The sequence below is a fragment of the Geotrypetes seraphini genome, chromosome 18, assembly GCF_902459505.1.
Source record: "Geotrypetes seraphini chromosome 18, aGeoSer1.1, whole genome shotgun sequence".
Lineage (NCBI taxonomy): Eukaryota > Metazoa > Chordata > Amphibia > Gymnophiona > Dermophiidae > Geotrypetes > Geotrypetes seraphini.
Genome location: NC_047101.1, coordinates 20,552,654 through 20,573,035, shown reverse-complemented (window position 1 = coordinate 20,573,035; position 20,382 = coordinate 20,552,654). Strand labels below are relative to the sequence as shown.

General features: G+C 41.4%; 1 protein-coding gene across 9 annotated transcripts in view; it reads left to right on the top strand.

The window, feature by feature from the left end:
• Positions 1 to 20,382, top strand: part of GRIA1 (glutamate ionotropic receptor AMPA type subunit 1) — an 843,377-nt gene that overhangs the window by 98,633 nt on the left and 724,362 nt on the right. The window lies entirely within an intron of this gene.

Here is a 20,382-nt window from a genome sequence, read left to right as displayed (position 1 = left end):
ACAAGGGGGTGCTGAAAAGTTCTCAGCCCAACTAACCAACTTCCTAAATTCTGAGGGTTATTTTGCCATTGTAGCTAAAAAGAGTTATCTTATTTCGTTAAGTGCCAATTGGCAGAAATAAAATTATATGTTTTGACATTGTTTCAGGTCATTGATTGAACCATATCCATATCATTCTCTTTTTGGTTGGCCTGAGAACTTTTCACCACCCCCTTGTACAAACACTGCCAAATCTAATTCTTAATTAAGACCTTGTGGGTGAACAGTATGAAATCAGAAGATTATTCTCTGCAATGTAATTGTGATTTTACCAAAACAAGGAACTTATAGTCCTCAAAAGAAAGGGTCTTAGAAAGTGTTGTACAAAAACAGGAGAGACTGGAAGCCCTGAATATGTATACCCTAGAGCAGGGGTGTCCAATGTCGGTCCTCGAGGGCCGCAGTCCAGTCGAGTTTTCAGGATTTCCCCAATGAATATGCATGAGATCTATTTGCATGCACTGCTTTCAATGCATATTCATTGGGGAAATCCTGAAAACCCGACTGGATTGCGGCCCTCGAGGACCGACATTGGACACCCCTGCCCTAGAGGAAAGGAGAGACAGGGGAGATATGATTCAGACATTCAAATACTTGAAGGGTATTAACGTAGAACAAAATCTTTTCCACATAATTTGAGGTTGAGGGGTGGTAGATTCAGGGGCAATGTTAGGAAATTCTACTTTACGGAGAGGGTAGTGGATGCCTGGAATGCGCTCCCGAGAGAGGTGGTGGAGAGTAAAACTGTGACTGAGTTCAAAGAAGCGTGGGATGAACACAGAAGATTTAGAATCAGAAAATAATATTAAATATTGAACTAGGCCAGTTACTGGGCAGACTTGCACAGTCTGTGTCTGTGTATGGCCGTTTGGTGGAGGATGGGCAGGGGAGGGCTTCAATGGCTGGGAGGGTGTAGATGGGCTGGAGTAAGTCTTAACAGAGATTTCGGCAGTTGGAACCCAAGCACAGTACCGGGTAAAGCTTTGGATTCTTGCCCAGAAATAGCTAAGAAGAAAAAAAAAATAAAAAATTTAAATTGAATCAGGTTGGGCAGACTGGATGGACCATTCTGATCTTTATCTGCCGTCATCTACTTTGTTACTATGTTACTATGTTAAGTGTTTTTCTGTGCTGTGCTTACACTTTTATATTCAATCTCTTATTAAACTGCCTTATTTTACCAATATATACCAGTCCACATGGGCAGATGCCTGCATAGATTACTCTGGCACTCTTGTAAATTGTCTCATTTGGAACTCATATCCAGATTGAGGATCCACAAATTTTATATTGCATGTTTACACAGCAGATAAAACATTCTTCAGATCTGCAAAATTCTTGGCTATTTATTTTACAAATTTTTTTCTCCATACTTAGCTCTGGAATATTTTTCAGGATCCTTGATGAGGTCCTTGTTTCAGTATTCCTGCTTCAAGGGGGACTTTCTAAACTTTATTTCACAAAGTTATTGTGTTTGTTTGAAAAGCATCCTGCTGCTCTCCAGGCTACTCCCTTTGGGAGTATAGCTAAGCATTTGTTTGCTATGAAATAACTTCATTAATCTTGTATTCAGAGCAGATATGTCCTCTATGAACTTAGGGTCTGATTCTATAAAGGGTGAGTGACTAGTGGGGAGTGTGTGGTGCAGTGGTTAGAGCTACAGCCTCAGCTCCATGAGGTTGTGGGTTCAAATCCCATGCTGCTCCTTGTGACCCTGAACAAGTCACTTAATCCCCCATTGCTCCAGGTACATTAGAAAGAATGTGAGCCTACCAGGACAGATAGGGGAAAGTGCTTGAGTACCTGAATGTAAAACACCTAGGCCAGGGGTAGGGAACTCCGGTCCTCGAGAGCTGTATTCCAGTCGGGTTTTCGGGATTTCCCCAATGAATATGCATTGAAAGCAGTGCATGCAAATAGATTTCATGCATATTCATTGGGGAAATCCTGAAAACCCGATTGGAATACGGCTCTCGAGGACCGGAGTTCCCTACCCCTGACCTAAGCTATAAGTAGTATAATAATAAAATAACTTAATTGGCAAAATATTCTTATTAGCCTCAATAATTGTTAAAAAAAAATTGTAAAAGATAGGCACCTGGCACTTAGCGACAACTAATGCCTAAGTGGGCAGAGTGTGACTTAAGCACCACTAAATGTGATTCTCCTAAATCGTAGGTGTCTGAAACGTAGGTCTTTAAAATCCTGGCCTACATTTCAGGTGCCTAAGTTTTTATATGGGTGCCATTTACAGAATTGTGGCTAGCAGCGCCTAAGTGTGATTGACACTTGGCCAGCACCATCTTTTAGGCACCGTCCAATTTAGGCACCGTTTATAGCAGGGGTGTCCAACCTGTGGCCCCGTGAAGTATTTTGTGCAGCCCCGGTCGAGGGCGATGCAGTGTTTTCCTCTACTATCCCCGGGTGTTTACCGTCTTGCAAGCTCCCTCCTCTGTCTTGCTGCAGCATTTGTGCAGCCCCAGAAACATTTTTTTCGGCCAGTATGGCCCAGGGAAGCCAAAAGGTTGGACATCCCTGGTTTATAGAATCAGCCCTTTAGTTTCTCCCTCCCTCTTCCTATCCCCAAAATGCTTTCATGGTTTCCTTATATATATACTGATATTTGTCAACATTTGCTTATTTCTGATCTGAAGAAGAAGGGTTTCCTTCGAAAGCTCATCATAAAATGCATTAAGTTAGTCTAATAAAAAAGGTATCAACTTATTTCCTTCAGGGTTTTTTAAAAAAATTTATTTTTACTCTTCTTGGAAAAAAATAATTCTTCTAAAACTGCAGTTCTAGCTCTTGATCACTGGGTGTCACTATATGCACTTAGAACTCAGAGCAGAGATAACTACAGGGTTTAGGATTACAGGGGGTACTTCTTGGTTAGGACTAATAAAAAATTAATTTGTAGAAGGCTGCATAGCATTCGTGCACAGTTGCTGCTTATTCCTATGCCATCTACCTATCATTCTCTTATAGCTAAAATAATATCTTTCATTGAACTTGGGTATCATATAATTATATTTAGTATGATGTTTTTCATATGAAAATGCACCAAAACATTCCATAATAGTAACGTAGTCCGACACTGAAACTATTAAATAATGAAAGAAAAACATTCTCAAAATACACAGAGGAAGCAGCAGATAAGAGAAACAATTTGAATCTGACTGACCCCAGGAGATAGCTGGCTACCTTCCATGGACTGTCAGACCCACTGGCTTGACACTATTTGAGTTGTGTGGGGTGATCTGGGGGCAAAGCCTGGACAGAGTTTCCTGTTACCTGGTAAGTGGCAATCTTCAGCCAGTTCCTGAATAAAGTTAGAACAGGAAAAGGCTGTCCTAACTTTATGTGAGTAGTTACCTGGATACTGGTCTGCAGTGGTATAGTGAGGGGTGGGGTTGGGACAGACCACCCTGGGTACCATCTTTAGGGGGGCCTCTCCTCCTCTCTGCCTCCCCCCCCCCATGCACCTCATACATCACATAACCTACGGTAACTCATCCTCTCTTCTCATCAAACTTTTCTCTGATGCATGGTCCACAACATACAGAATTCTAAACAGGATTCAGCTAAACCTCCCTTCGCCAAAAAATCTCAAGTGCAGAAGAATTTTCCAATCCATGCTCACCTTCCTGGGAGTCATAATCTAGAATAACCTCACAGAATCCAATCATGCCCTATTCCGGAGGAAACTGAAAACTCTACTCTTTGATAACTAATATCTACATGATCTCCACATGTACCTTTTTTCTTTTGCTTAGTATGATTAGGTCCTTTTTCTTTTCTCCTCTTTCTCCCCCTTCCCCCACCCTCTATGGCCCAAGAAGCCCTTTTCCCACTGCAGGTCTCCTTGACCTTTTTATGTTTGTGCGACACACAGATATTAGATTAGAAATGTTCACTAGCATGAGCATCATCTTGCACCTGCTGCTCGTGCTGTCCTCGGCTCCCTTCTGACATGCCAACATCCCTACCATCCGGGTGCCAACCTCCCTCGCTAGTCCACTGCTAGTCTGTATTTTGGCAGTACCTAGGTAACCCAGAGCTATGCATCCAGGAATAATCATAAAGCTTCTGGTCAGCATTTGCATTCAATACTTGCCATGGTGTTTAAATATAAGGATGTTTACTTTTATTAATTGAAACTTGACCAGGAAATGTTTTCCTTGAGTGAAGGGACCACGCTTGTGAGAGTATAACACCTTTTAAGAGCATATGCCCCATCTCACAGTCCAGGAAGGGTACGGAAAGAATGTTTGCCCTTTACAAACATCATCCTCTGAATCCTGGTATGAAACATAGGAAGAGGGTTAAGGGGAAATGAATGATTCTTCCTGGTTTTTTTTTGGGTTTTTCAAGTTTCTTCCGTGTGGCCATTCTATAAACTATGCAATACACCGCTGATATAACAAGTATTGAGGTTCTGAGAATGTGTCCCCAGCAAAAATTAGCAGCCCCATCGGAGCTCTGGAATTAAGCGGCCATCCTGAGCTATGACATCACTTCCTCCTCGGAGGTTTTTTTTTTTTTGTTTGTTTGTTTTTTCAGCTCCTTTCATTAAATTAACTTCCTCAAATTCTTCCATTCACTTTCCCCTGTCTCCTTCAAACTCTTATTCTTCATTTATATTTAATTCTGTTGTTCATTCATTAACGATGGATTTGAAAACTCGTCTTCAAGAAAGCAGGTGCCCAAATGATGTTCAAAATATGCGCAGATGCTTTTCTGCCCTGCCGAACCCTTGTCATCGGTACTGCCCACTTTTGCCACAGCTCCAACTGTTTGCACTGTCATCCATCAATTGGAAATTATGTTTTCACACATAAAATCATTTTCTCACATTAAACATGTTTTTCTATTGCCCCTTAAAAATTGGAGAAATGGCATTTATGGGTCTCTCCTAACAAACACTCTGGGCTTTACTATAGATTACGCTAGAGATGATGTTTGAGCAAAAACTGATTTATTTTTTTGTTTTCCTTCAAGAGATGCTTTTACAAATGGTGTCTTCCCCTGCTTATATTCTCTTACATCTGTTCGGCCCCTCTGGCTGTCATCCATGTCACTCTGATACAACTAGGCAACACTACATTGGCAGCCTGCCTTGACAGCTTCTTTCTTGAGGCTTTTTCCTCGGTTTAATGAACCATATATCTTCCAGAACCTTTTGTGGCTTTGCATTTCAGAGATGTGTTCTTGGGTGAAGTAGTGTGGTTGCTGGCTTGGTCCACTTTAAAGGTTAATAAATAGAAACACAAAATAACATGATATCTTTTTTATTTCGTTGACTAACTTTAGAAGACCAGAACCTTCTTCCCCAGGTCAGGAACATGAGAACAAAAGAATAGCTATACTGGGTCAGACCAAAGGTCCATCTAGCCAAGTATCCTGTTTCCACAGTGGTCAAATCCAGTTCACAAGTACCTGTCAGAAACCCAAATAGAAGCAACATTTCAAGCTACTGATCCCAGGGCAAGCACTGGCTTCCTCCATTGTTTGTCTCAATAGCAGACTATGGACTTTTCCTCCAGGAACTTGTCCAAACCTTTTTTAAACCCAGATATGTTAACCACTGTTACCACATCCTCTGGCAATGAGCTCATTGGGGGTTAATTCTATTAGGAGCCATCTTGATTATATATCAAGTGTGTATGCAAATATCGGTATTCCAATCATTTACATGCATCTACAAACTCTAGGGATAGACAACCAAAAAGTGTTCATTTTGTGTGGTTTCTTGTATTCTTTATAGGATTTTTCATTTTATTCAGGTCTTTCTGAACATTTTGTTGCTTTGTCAGTTTCTGTCAATGGTGTGCACTCTTTGGAAATACTTCACACTAGGTGGGAAGAGGATGCACTATTTCAGAAAGTGGGCACACACTTTCCCCTTGTTTATATGAGCAAGCCTGATGGTTGACTCATGCATGGTAACTCAACTATTGGAAAGAGTGTGCCCCTATTTCTGAAAAGTGCAAATAAATAGGGACCCTTTTTTTCTAAAGCTCAGTGCACCCTAAAAGGGCCCAATCATTTTATTTCATGGGATCCTGGCAACTTATTATTTTGCTTTACAACATGCAAAATCACAAAAATCACACCCAGAGAATCATTTCACATAGACACATGCAATCATTTCCATATAATGCCTGCTATTTATTTATTCAGTTTTCTATACCACTCTCCCAAGGGAACTCAAAACAGTTTACTCAAGCATTTTTCCATGTCTGTCCTAGTGGCTCACAATCTAATAATGCACCTGGGGCAATAGAGAATTAAGTGACTTGCCCAGGGTTACAGGGAGTGGCGTGGGTTTGAACCCACAACCTCCGGGTGCTGAGGCTGTAGCTTTAACCACTGCGCCACTCTAGAAATCAAAATGTAATAAAAATGAGCCAAGTAAAGGACAATCAAGCCATTGTGACGTATTTAGGAGTGAATGTTATCCTATATGTTGTTATGTGTTAGGTCTATTCTATCTAACAATGGAGTTATTTTTTAATTTTGTTTTTATTTGATTGTATCATGGAAACTGTTTGGACCAGTAAAATGGAATAAGTGGTATAACAAGATTAATAAACCATAAACCATGTTGCTTCTGAACAACAATGCCAAATAAAGGGTTAAGCTTGTATTCTATAATGGCCGATCTGTGTGAATAGCAGATGCTCCCCTCCCCTTCTCTCCCCCCACCAAACAAACCCTACCTTTCTTCTGAAATGGTCTGGATTCATGTCTACTTTTTATTCAAATAGTATCAGTGGTGAGCACCATATCCAGATGTTCAGCCCTAATACCTGGTTATCTTTAAGCACTGAGGGGTAAATTTTCTATTAGTACGTCTAACATAGGCGTGCTTTAGACTTCCGGGAAACGCAAGTGTCAATCAAACGGTACTTAGGCGTGCGGTAGACGTCCCTACAACCTCTTCGCGCAAAATAGACGCAGGTTTCTGAAACGTCATTAAGACGTCTCCAATGGACCCGTGATAGACGTGGGTACGGTTTTGTTTTTTGTTGTTTTTTTTTAAATTATACTTTATTTATACTCTTTATTATCACTCATTCAGCATTGTAAGTATAGGATGATGAAAAAGATAACTAAAACACAGTATACCATTTTGTAAACTATATATTAGTTGATCTAGCAATATCAGTGAGGTAGGGAATGGCAGACAGAGAACACTGCTGTATTGTATCTTTTTCCTCTAGGATATCAGAATTGTACAGTTTACCATTAATACAAGGAAAAAAAATATGTTATGTTTCAAAGGAGAACTAGAAGATGAAACGTACCGAGTGGGTGTTGAACTTACATTATCAGTATGGAAGGTGGGAACCGGTAGATGTATGCTACACAGAAAGCTGTACAGAAATGTCATACTCACCTCCTATTAGAAGTGGAAAGGATAGGACTTTGAACACCATATAAACTTCGTTTAAGTTCGACAAAGACTGGCAGGAAAGGCACCCTAAGTCATCCAATAAGCTTTCTCTCGATTTCCCAGAGACATTATTTCAGAGAGGATAGTTTAGAAGTGATATCTTGCTCGAAAGAACACTCTCCTGGTCTTAAAACATTGCAACAATCAGCTCATTCTTCAGAACAAAGGTAAATCCCATAACTTACACTGGCCCAATTTAGAAACAGAATCAAAACACAGATTAGACCTGAATGTGGCTTCTAGTTCACAGGAAGAGGAAGTAGCAAGCAGCACAATGCTGATCTCATTGTGATATCATCAAGGTGCACCTGGAAGGTAGATATGCCACAAGTAAAAGACAAGCCGGGAGTTGAACTCACAACCTACAGATGATCGATATAGTGCTTTTACTCACTGACCTACACCTGTGTCTCTGGTTCCCCTGTCATAGCATACCTTAGTGATGTGCTAAAGTATACTCTACTTAGCTATCATATCACAGTCAGTTGAGGCAAAAGACTGGTAGCTCAGGAGGCCCCGCAACTAATGGAGGGAGCCCCACCCTGGTCCTCGGTGGAGGAGGAGGAGGAAGAGGAGAGGGAAGAGGAGGAGGAGGAGGAGGCCTGGCAGCCCTCAGGACCACCCACACCGCCTGCCCCACCACTGCCCCCTGGACCTCCACCACTGCCCCCTGAACCTCCACCGCCTGCCCCACTACTGCCCCCTGGACTGCCTGCCCCACCACTGCCCCCTGGATCCCCACCGCCTGCCCCACCACTACCTCCAGGACCACCACCACCATCCCCTGTTGGACCTTCCCCTTCCCCCACCCATAGCCCTTCCCCTCACTCTCCTGCCCTTCCTGTTCCCATCCCACCCACTTTCCTTGCTGTTCCCCCCCAGGAGCAGCCCTACCAGCCTCAGGAGGGGGTGGTCAGGGAGATAGAGCCCTACTCTGCCCTCTTGGAAGAGGTGCAGGTATTGAGAGGGTGTGTTGAGAGGATGGAACATGCCCTCTTGCGGCTGGTAGCCGAAAGAGGGCATGGTGCCAGCAGCCATACACCCTCTCAATAACTGCACCTCTTCCGCCCCCCTCGCCTGAGGTAGCTCAAGCTGCTCTTGGGGGGCACCCACCCTCTTTCCCTGCGTTATGTGTTATGTAAATAGTTATTTTGTTCAAAAGTTTAAATTTTAAAAAAAGTTTTATATTTGAATAAAAAAATTGTTTAAACTTTCCTGTGTGGTTTTAACCTTGTAGCATCAGCAGTTTAGTGGACAGAGTCCAAGGTAGATAGGGGTTCAGGAGGGACTGCTGAATGGGCCCTTTTCAATATAAAAACAAGGTGACATATAGAAAGTTTGACAATCTTTATTGGGGTCTGTCATTCATTCTATTACCTGCTAGCCACTCTGATGTCAAATCATTGCAGAATCTAGGAAAGAAGCAAGTGAATGCAAGGGTATATGCAACTGTAGGTAGATGACGACATCTCAGCTATGATGTGCAAAGTAAGCCAGTCCCTGTTCCAAAGTAAATGGCTACATAAGGAAGAGAATATAAGTCACTGTGGTAGATTTGTTGTTGAGGAATAGGGTTACTGCTAGTAAGAGTTGGCTCCACACCAGTAGAATCCAAATGAGACATGTGGGTTTTTCTTCCTTTCACGGAAGGTGATGGAAGTAAAGGCCACATACCTCAATCTATCCTCCTGGTTCTTGAGCTGCACTATTTTGGTTAAGCAGGTGTGGAAACCACAAAGATGCTCACAGCTGCACTGCTCTCAGTAATACAAAACTCCATCTGACAATACTGCAGACAATACTAAGACACCTGAAAACAGAAAAGAGGAGAAGATGGTTTACACAAGATTCACAAACAGGGGGTTCAACCCCCAAGGTCCATATCTGTCCTCCCTTCCCTGAAGCAATGTATTAACCTCATTTATGTTGAGCTGCTTAGATGTCACCGTGGTATAGTTGTTAAAGCAATAGCCTTAACTCGCTGATGGTGTGGGTTAATATCACCTGTAATCCTCCACTGCTACTGTTTAGAACTCATGTGAGGGAATAGACTAACTGAAAACAAAAAGTTTGTGTGCATATAACAGCAGGAATGCATGCCATGGTGTTCTATGAGGCCAACATTATCAATTTACTATTGTTCCTGAAAGTCATCAAGGATACCTGTGTAAAGAGAACAATAGAAGTTTGAAACATGTTAGCTTTGTGAACATTTATTTCACTCATCAGAAGAGTGACTCAAGTGAAGAATAGTAGAGTAAGCAAATAAAGGTTACCATATATCATTCTCACCTACAACTATTTGGCTAGGTGCAAGCTGGTGTGCTGAGCTGCTCGTCTGGTCTCTCTCTGGCAAACACATAGGTGATGAGCAGAGTTAACCTGAAATGAAGAATAGAGAGAAACTGTTAACAAAGACCTATGTCTCCAAAATTAAACACTGAAGTTGTGGCAGAACACACACCTAGAAGTAACAGAGCTGCTAACATACCTTTAGACTCCTTATTAAAAATGGCAGCCATTAGGCACTCATTAGGAGTTTTCCACCTGAACCATGTACACTGATTGGATGTCCACTGAATGGCAGTGTTTTCACCCCCCAACACACCCGACCTATTTTTATCAATGAGTTAGTACACAGAACCATTCCTCACCTGATTTTAACTTGCCTGTAATTTGATTCTACAAAGAATTAACTTTAGCTCTATGAGTAAACCCTCTCAGATGTGTGAACACATCCATTTTACTTACATATCCATTTTTCTACCAGCAAAATTTCTACCAGCATGGTCTTTATCAGTCTTCTCAGTCATTTTTGTCAGACCTGTGGAATGGAGAGTAGGAGATATCAGAAATAAAATAACTATTATAAACAATAGCACACAATGAAAGCCCATAAAGAGAAGTCAGTTTTTCTGGTTGGTTTCTTTAGTTCTATCATAAGGACACCTAAGTAGCTTACAAAATATCATTCTCACCTGGACTTGCTATCTGAGCTGCTTCTAGAAAAGATAAAACAACATATTAGAATGACATGTAGCTTGTTAATGGCTCTGTGGAATAGAGAGAAATGGGAGGCAGAGATAGGAAAAAAAATGTAAAAGACTAAGACAGAGTAAAGTCTCAAACATCTGCATAAGCAATAGGACAGAATAGAAAGGAAACACTACTCAACTGGACCTTCTTATACCCATGCACGCCTATGTAGCGTCTGACGTCAGTAGGGCGGGAAAACTTTCCCAATGCCTATTGGGCGCCGTTCGGGCGTGGTTGTTTGTCCCGCTTCCTAACCATGCCCATCACACCTCATTGGCTGTCCTATGGGGGTGTGTTTGAACGTGTTCTACAAGTAGCCTGAAAAGATGTCTTCACCTTACAACATGGCTCCAAAACGGAAATCGAATTTCTTGCATGGAGAGTTGCAGATATGGAAAATGGAGGTGGGGCAGACCATGACATTATGAAAGCAGGGAGAGTGGTGGGTGTGGGCATCTGTGTGTAACCTGGCCTGGCCCCTTCTTTTCCCTAACAATTGATTCCCCTCCACACTTAACACAAAACCTAAGTCCTCAACAATCCCTCACACCAACACCCATAAAAATCCATAAACACCCATAAAAATCCATAAAGAAATACAGATAATGGGGGTGGGGAGGAGTGTCAAAGACAGAAGGGAGTATAAAGGAGAACAGCCAAGTCATAGCACAAAGTTTCATCATTGAGGAAACGGAACACCACAAACACCAACTCACATGAGGGGGTCCTACATAGGAAAAATGGCTGTGCCAAAGCTTTCTATATACTATGCACGCCTAATTAGCGGCTGACGTCATAGGAACCGTTAGGATTCAAATCTAATTGGATGTGCATTGGATGTCGTTTTGCCATATACAGCTGTAGTGACGTTGTAGTCATTTCCTTCACATCTCTAAGCTTTGATACGAAGCTCTATGTTCTAAACAAAGTTACCTCTATAGCTCTATGCCTTAAGGCATTGCTTTTCATCTTCCATACATCAGGGGGTTCAAGTCTTGAGTAAGGTTAGCAAATAGTTTATATTCATTTCTCAGCCAGGACACCTGGTAACTCTTTAGCCTTGCCTTTACATATCAATATTTTGCTTCAGCTTTTATTATGTGCAGCCCATTGTCTAATATTTAATGCAACCTGTTCTCTCTCATGCTGAACACCCTCCCCCACCAAAAACATCCCCCCCTAACTGGATCATTCTTCAACACCTGTCCAAGCCCTCTGAAGTTTGATTTAACTCATAGCTGTTGGCCAATGCCTATATTGCATCAAAAGAAACACATTCATGAAAGTATCTCATGCACCTGTGGCTGCAGAATGCTGAGGAGAAACAGCAAATTCCACCACTTCTGAGAACTGTTAGGATGCAAGGAAACAAAAGTGAACAACAAACAGCACTGCAATCGGCTCTCTTTTGAAAGCAAAGAAAAAACAGCACACATTATCAGCACTTAAAAAGAGAATAAACAGATACACACCTTAACATTCAAGCTTCCCTCATTGCAAAATGGAGGTCTTCAGTTGCACAAAACTGACCTCATTGTGACCTCATCATTCTGCACCTTCAAAGTAGTATGCCACAATTAAAAGATGTGCTGGGTGTAGAACTCACAACCTCTGGATGTTAGGAGCACAGGCTGGCTCCTAACACATAGAGCTACAGCTGCTTCTACTTAAGTCCATCTCACCACCCTTTCATATCATACTTGACTGAGCTGTCTATGCTCATTAGCTATCATATCAGGATGAACTCAAATAAGTTTAAGTAAAGGAATGCCTAAAGATTTGGAAGGTTTTCAAGTAGAAAACAAATATCAAATATGTATTAAAGAATTGCAGCACAAATGACACTGATCGGTAAGGGCAAAAAAACACAATTTTTCCGGGTATGACGCCTAAACGGAACAGATTACTTACAGTCATATATCCATTAGTACAGTGCTTAGAATGAAGATTAGCGTGTGAGAAAAATAGAGCTCCACCTCACATGCATTCAAGCACACTTGGGAATATGGGTTTGGGGCTCAGTGAAAGCAGCGCTTTTAACCATTGAGCTACCACTCTTTTGTCTCAGCCTACTATGACATTATAGCTAAACTCCTTTTCCCTTAGCACTTCACTAAGATATGATATGACAAGGGAGCCAGAGACATTGGAGCAAAAGTTGCTGTAGCTCAGTGAGGAAAGGCACTCTCTACCAATCTTCCGGGCTTTGAGGGTTCAAATCCCAGCCTGTATTTTACTTGTGGCATATCTACCTTCCAGGTGCACTTTGATGATGCTTTCCACTTCTTATAGGAGTTGAATATAACATTACTGTACAACTTTGCTGTGTAGCAGAAAAATAAACTTTTCCCCCTTCCATGCTAAGAATTTGAGTTCAACTCATCTTATATTTCTCCTTTTAAACATGGCATACTTTGTTAGTTTTTATCATGGTAAAGTATACATTTCTGAAATGGTGAAGAAACAATAATATACAACTGCAGTGTTTTGTCTCTTAGCAGAATTAACGGCCTATAAGAAGCGGTATAAGCAAATCCAAACTGCTATAAGCACAAGAAAGCATTTCTAGCTCAACACGGTAATGCTCCTGTTCCGAGCTCTGACCTCTGAAACTCCCCGGTTCGACTCCCACCTTTGCTCATTTTAATAAGGTCCTAGTTTTTTCCTATTAGCTCTTATAACAGGGTCTACATGGTGGACTTTGCCATTTGTAAGGTGCACATTTCCCTTTCCAGGCAAACCTATTTTCAACTTACCATGGCTCGGATATCCTAAGCATTGATGAGAGGAAACCTTTCCTCTGACAGCAAGATGACATTTGTGGATCGCCTGGTTAATGTGCTCTCATCAATGCTTAGGATGTCCGAGCGTCTACATAATACACGATATTTAGACGCAGGTGTTCGCTCAGGTAGCGCCTATCTAGCGTCCCCATTTGGCACGCCCACGTAACGCCCACGGAACACCCACGTCCAGAGCTGGAGACGGGACTATGCTTTCTGTAGACGTCAGTCCGTCAACTACCTCTTAGGGACGTCTATGTGCCGTTTATTTCCCAATTAACATTAATTAAGACCCTTAACTCCGTAATTATTCACTTACATCGGACGTCCAAAGCACGTCTAAGTTAAACGCAGTAATAGAGAATTTACTCCTGACTATCTAGATAAACATTTAAATGCCATGGCTGGTCTTTAAAAGAAATGCCAGCTGTGGAGTTTAACTATTGCCTTGCAAATCTATACCACAAAGCCAAACCCCAAAATTCACTTTTTCTGGGGAATCTTTATCAACCTTTGTCAATGTCACGGGAAGAAATAAATAAATAAAGAGTGATAAAATCAATTAAAGTGTGGGTTTACAAATTTCAAGGAAATCCATTGCGACAGGTTTCCTCCATTTTGCTTTGGTTTTTGCAGCTCTGCTTCCCGTTTCCATGCAGACACGTTTTAAGGTTTTTTTGTCAGACCAGATAGTTAACTTTTTTTTTTAAAAGAAATTCACGCATGGCTTCAACAGAATAATAATAATAATTTAAAAAACCCTCTTGATTTTGCTTCAGGGCAAACAGAGATCTGATGGGAGCCTACCCCCAACCCCTGCACTGACCCTATTTCAAGATCACATTCTTCCTGATGAAATATTCTAATCACTTCAAAATGCTAGTTGGCTCTTTTGCCCTCCCCCAGTTCTCTCTTTCTCTGGCAGAAAATTATTCTCTTGAGATGACTTTAGAAATGATTGAGACATTAAGGAAACTACTGTTAAATTGTATTTCTCTCATACAGAATGCCTGTTAAGAATCCTCAGTGGAATTTGTGACAGTGGAGGCTCGACTTGTCTTACTGAGAAGAAGAGGGGGAAAAAAAAGATCCTGCAATCTTCCAAATGATCCTGCTGTGTAAATTATATGCAGATATTTAAATTGCAATGCCTTGTAGTTCATTGAAATGGAGTCTGCATATCTCGGTTATAGATATTAACTGTTTCTGATAGGAAGAGAAATATTTGTTTATTTGCATTGGAAAAAATACCTTGTTATTTTTTTTCTACAGACATTGCTATTACTGTTTATGCTATGCCCGCAGGCAGTGAATTCATTTAAAATTTAAATGAGTTTCCAGCCTCCTTGGCTCTTTATACTTTACAAGCTGCTATTGTGTGTGAGGGCTAATTGACTCTGCCGTGTCATCATGTAACTCATTGCAGTGTGCGAGAGGAAGTGCATCTTCCACTGCAATGTATAGATCTCTTGAAGAGTTAAAATAATAGGAATCCATTTTTGATTTTAGAATAGACTAATCCGTATAACACATAGGTGTGGCTACAGTGGATGCTGAATAGAGAGTGATGCGGCGACAAAGATTCTTCCCCATCCCCTCACCATCCCTGCATTTTCATCCCCGTCCTCTCGCCGACCCCGCCGTGAAGCACATTTATCATCCCCGTCCCCGAAGTGTGAATTTTCTTCCCCGCATCTCCCTGATTGAAGCAGAAAGATGATTTTATGCAATTTTATGGGCCTATTATGGCATTGCAAATAAACAATTGAAGCCTGCAAAAGGGGGGAGAGGGGTGGTTCTAACTTTTATTTTGATTGAAAGCAACATCAATAAAAATACAACTTGTGTGGCATGATGGGTTCTGCATTATGCACAGAAAGCCAAACATCAGCTCAATGCCAGTGATTATTTTAGTCTAGACAATAATTGTAGTTCTAATTATTTTATACGCAAAACATAACAAGAATATTACACACAAATAACTTAGCCCCCTTTTATGTAGCCACCTGAGGCTTTTTGTTTGTCAGTCTCAGCGGTAATAGTTCCAACGCTTATAGAATTCCTATGAGCATCGGAGCTAATACCGCCGCAGCCGGTAATAAAAAAGCCTAACGCAGCTTCATAAAAGGGGGGGGGGGGCCTTAGTGGGGGCTTTTTTTCTATTATGAAAGCAAACCCATGATTTAGTGCTTTTCTCAGAGTGAAAGCAAACCAGACAACAAGTGATGTTCATTTCCAAGCAACAAAACAAACCCAGCAAATAAATTAAAAAGAAAAAAAGAATCACGTACAGCCCTCAGAATATCACATTCAAATAACTTAGTGCTTTTCTCTCAGTCATTTCCATGAACCTTAAAGCCTATACAGGCAATCCTTAAAAATTAAACTGTAGCACAGGGCTTAATGCCTTTTCTGTGAGAAACCAAACAGGATACACTTCAGAGAAAAGAGGACTGGTTGAGACATCTAGGCTTTACTTCCATTGAAAGCAATAGAAATAAACCCAAATGTCTCAATCCATCTTCCGTTTTTTGGAGGTATATGGTAATCCTAGGGCAGTAGTCTCAGTTAAGTTTTAAGTGAAGGCCTTTCTGGGTCCAAAAGGATTGAAAGAGTGCTTACAAATATCTTCCTACTTGGGACCATAACACCAATAATGCTTTTCAATCTTCATTCCTACCAGAATACCTGGCCTTGATCATGCAGGACCACAAGCTAAAAGTACTAATACACACAAATGAAACCTTAAGATGCCAGGCAAAGAAATGACTTTCTTCCTACACAGTACAAAATATGGTTCATAGACAATTGCGCGCAAGACAATTTCGCGCAAGACAATCGCGCGCGGACAAAATCGCGCAGACAATCGAGCGCGAGACAACTGAGCGCAAGACAAATGAGCGTGAAGACAACTGAGCGCAAGACAACTGAGCGCAAGACAATTGAGCGCAAGACAATTGAGCGCAAATTATTTTCATGAATGTGCACGAGCGAGACAACTGAGCGCAAGACAACTGAGCGCAAGACAACTGAGCGCAAGACAACTGAGCGCAAGACAACTGAGCGCAAGACAACTGAGCGCGAGCAACTGAGCTCAAAAACAACTGAGCGCAAGACAACTGAGCGCAAGACAACTGAGCTCAAAAACAACTGAGCGCAAGACAACTGAGCGCAAGACAACTGAGCGCAAGACAACTGAGCTCAAAAACAACTGAGCGCAAGACAACTGAGCGCAAGACAACTGAGCGCAAGACAACTGAGCTCAAAAACAACTGAGCGCAAGACAACTGAGCGCAAGACAACTGAGCTCAAGACAACTGAGCGCAAGACAACTGAGCGCGAGCAACTGAGCTCAAAAACAACTGAGCGCAAGACAACTGAGCGCAAGACAACTGAGCTCAAAAACAACTGAGCGCAAGACAACTGAGCTCAAAACAACTGAGCGCGAGCAACTGAGCGCGAGCAACTGAGCTCAAAACGGTTCATAGACAATTGCGCGCAAGACAATCGCGCGCGGACAAAATCGCGCAGACAATCGAGCGCGAGACAACTGACAACTGAGCGCGAGCAACTCAGCGCGAGGCAAGGCAACTTCCCTCATTATTTTGGAGACCTTAAAAATGCATTATTAATTTTGTTAGGCACATGCCTCTGCCCTGCGCTCAGCGGCCTTTGTCTTGGTGTGGTCTTGACCTGACACTGTTAAAGCAGAGATGATAGGAATGGGAGAGGGACAAGGACAGCTACATAACTCATATGGACAGGATGGTGAATTTAGTTCGTGTCATTCTCATATTGGAAAAAAGAGTTTAATAAATCAAAGTAACAGGGTGGCCAGGTTACCCAGTTCCAGGCTGCAGATTTTGGGATAGTTCCAAATTTTTTCCCCAGGTGTTTTTGTCCCGTTACCAGACACATTAATTGTGGACTGTGAGACCTGTAATAGTGGAAGGTAAATGGGCATAGTGGGTGTTTGCATTGGGGTCATAATGAAATGCCCATAGTCTGATGCCTGCAGTGTCTATTCATCTGATCCATCTGTCAAATGCTAAGTTTCATTATTTCTGTTTGTCTTGCATGATATGTTTGTTGTATGAATTGTAAAAATTTGTAAAGCTGAATTAGCTTAATAATCGTTATATGACATAATATATGTTTTAAGTGTTTATGACGATCATTATGTCATTTTCTTTGTTTGTTTAAATCGTTATTCATGTTCAAACTTACAAGTGTCTTCATGCTCTGTCGTCTTCACGCTGAGTTGTCTTCAGGCCCAACAGATTTCAAAGATTAAAGACAAGCTTCACTGCCCCTCCCCACCGAATAAAACCCAAACAAAACTGTCCACAATTTGTTTGCAGCTTTCTAGTTATTGATTTTATGAAGTGTTTTAATATGTTAAAAGACAATAATAAACAATTTGTTAAATGACGTTAGTCATTATAAGTTCATAATGTCATTGGAGTTTGTGAGTGTAAAATAAATTCTGGAATCAATAGTTGTGTTATAATGTTTTTATTTCTGAGTAACTGTATTATTGAAGAAAGCATAATACAGTGAACATATAGAATGGATAACATAGATCTCCCAGGGCAAAGTTAAATGCAAAGTAAGTATTATTGAACACAAGTAAACATGATGTGAACAGCAAATAATAACATTGAATGATAAAGATTATTATAAGAATATTGAAATTGAAAAGATTTTGAAATTGGTCTAAAAATAGGATGATGATGAGGGCGAAAGCATAAATTCACAGAAAGAAAAGTATTCTGTATGCTTGAGATTCAGTGTTTGAACTGGAGGATGTAAAAGGCTATGAACTTTAAAAGATCATATATAGAGAAACATACATAAATTTAGTCCAGATAGAGTATGTTTTGTGCAATGCTAAAGTATTGTTTCCCCATCAAGCACAGGAACATTTGAAAAATGGACATAGTGTGGAGAAAACTGACTCTTTGGCTCTCATTCAGTCAGTGTGTGTGTGTCTGTGTGCAGTGTGAGCCACAATTGTGGTGAGGTACTTAGAATAACTGAGTACTTTGCAAAAATGTCATAGATTCACAGAGAAGATGGCTTCCTATTATGGATTTTGTGTGCCAAAACACAAGTTCTCCAAGCGTGAAGTACTCTGATTAACTGAGTACATGTCGCTCAATGCTAAACTGCTATTCCCCATCAAGAGGAAAGTTAGAAATATAGGTGAAATGGACTGGGCCTGGGCCAAACTGGCGCACCTGTTCAATGCTAGTGTTTTGACACTGCACTCAGGAAGTACTTAGATTAACTGAGTACTTTGCAAAAATGTCATAGATACACAGAGAAGATGACTTCCTATTATGGATTTTGTGTGCAGAAACACAAATTGTCCAAGCGTGAAGTACTCTGATTAACTGAGTACATGTCGCTCAATGCTAAACTGCTATTCCCCATCAAGAGGAAAGTTAGAAATATAGGTGAAATGGACTGGGCCTGGGCCAAACTGGCGCACCTGTTCAATGCTAGTGTTTTGACACTGCACTCAGGAAGTACTTAGATTAACTGAGTACTTTGCAAAAATGTCATAGATACACAGAGAAGATGACTTCCTATTATGGATTTTGTGTGCAGAAACACAAATTGTCCAAGCGTGAAGTACTCTGATTAACTGAGTACATGTCGCTCAATGCTAAACTGCTATTCCCCATCAAGAGGAAAGTTAGAAATATAGGTGAAATGGACTGGGCCTGGGCCAAACTGGCGCACCTGTTCAATGCTAGTGTTTTGACACTGCACTCAGGAAGTACTTAGATTAACTGAGTACTTTGCAAAAATGTCATAGATACACAGAGAAGATGACTTCCTATTATGGATTTTGTGTGCAGAAACACAAATTGTCCAAGCGTGAAGTACTCTGATTAACTGAGTACATGTCGCTCAATGCTAAACTGCTATTCCCCATCAAGAGGAAAGTTAGAAATATAGGTGAAATCGATTGGGTCTGGGGGAAACTGGCGCACCTGTTCAATGCTAGTGCTTTGACACAGCACTCAGGAAGTACGTATTAAATACATGCTATTACGTCAGGAGACCAGTGCCCCTGTTTTATTGATGGTAAGTAGTTCAGGATTTAAAGCAAACTAAATGTGCATCTCCTTACAAGAGGCATACAGGGAGATGGGTGACTAAAATTATGTCAGGTGTACACCTTATACATCTATCACATTTTGTGTGCACGAAAGGAAAGATGTTAACATATCACCTCAATGCATTTCATCTAATTTATACTTAAAGGATTAAGCATGATAAGTGTTATACTCTATTAAGAACATCTCTAAACAAGATAAGGTGTCAATCATGTAGCATTACAAATTCTACCTAGTTGACACAGCCATGTAAATTAACACTTATGTTTGATAAGGTTTTGCATTTATCCAGTACGCAGTTGTCCTTTATTTTCAATAAGTTGTATATTAAAATGTATTTTTAAAAGTATCATAGATATGATGTCAGATTTTTCTGATCATCGAAGGAGAGCTGGCAAGCCAAGTCCAGATGTGGGAGCTGAGACGGTAGGAGGCAGGCGAGTCATGATGCTGGAGACATGAATTGTGAAGTTGTAGTCACCACTGCTGCGACACAGGAGGCTGGAGGGCAAAGAAAACACTGTGGTAAGGGAGAGAGAGGGAGGGAGGAAGGGAGGGAGAGAGTGAGAGAGAGATAGAGAGACACTCACAGGAGGACTGAAGATCCCACGAGACGGTAGGAGGCAGGCGAGTCATGATGCTGGAGACATGAATTGTGAAGTTGTAGTCACCACTGCTGCGACACAGGAGGCTGGAGGGCAAAGAAAACACTGTGGTAAGGGAGAGAGAGGGAGGGAGGAAGGGAGGGAGAGAGTGAGAGAGAGATAGAGAGACACTCACAGGAGGACTGAAGATCCCACGAGACGGTAGGAGGCAGGCGAGTCATGATGCTGGAGACTGTGGGTGGAGTGGGGTGGGTATGGTGTGAATGGATGTGAAGGGGTGGGAGTGTGGAGGGGGGTGGATGGAAAGGGAGGGAAGAAGGAGAGGGAGTTGTTTT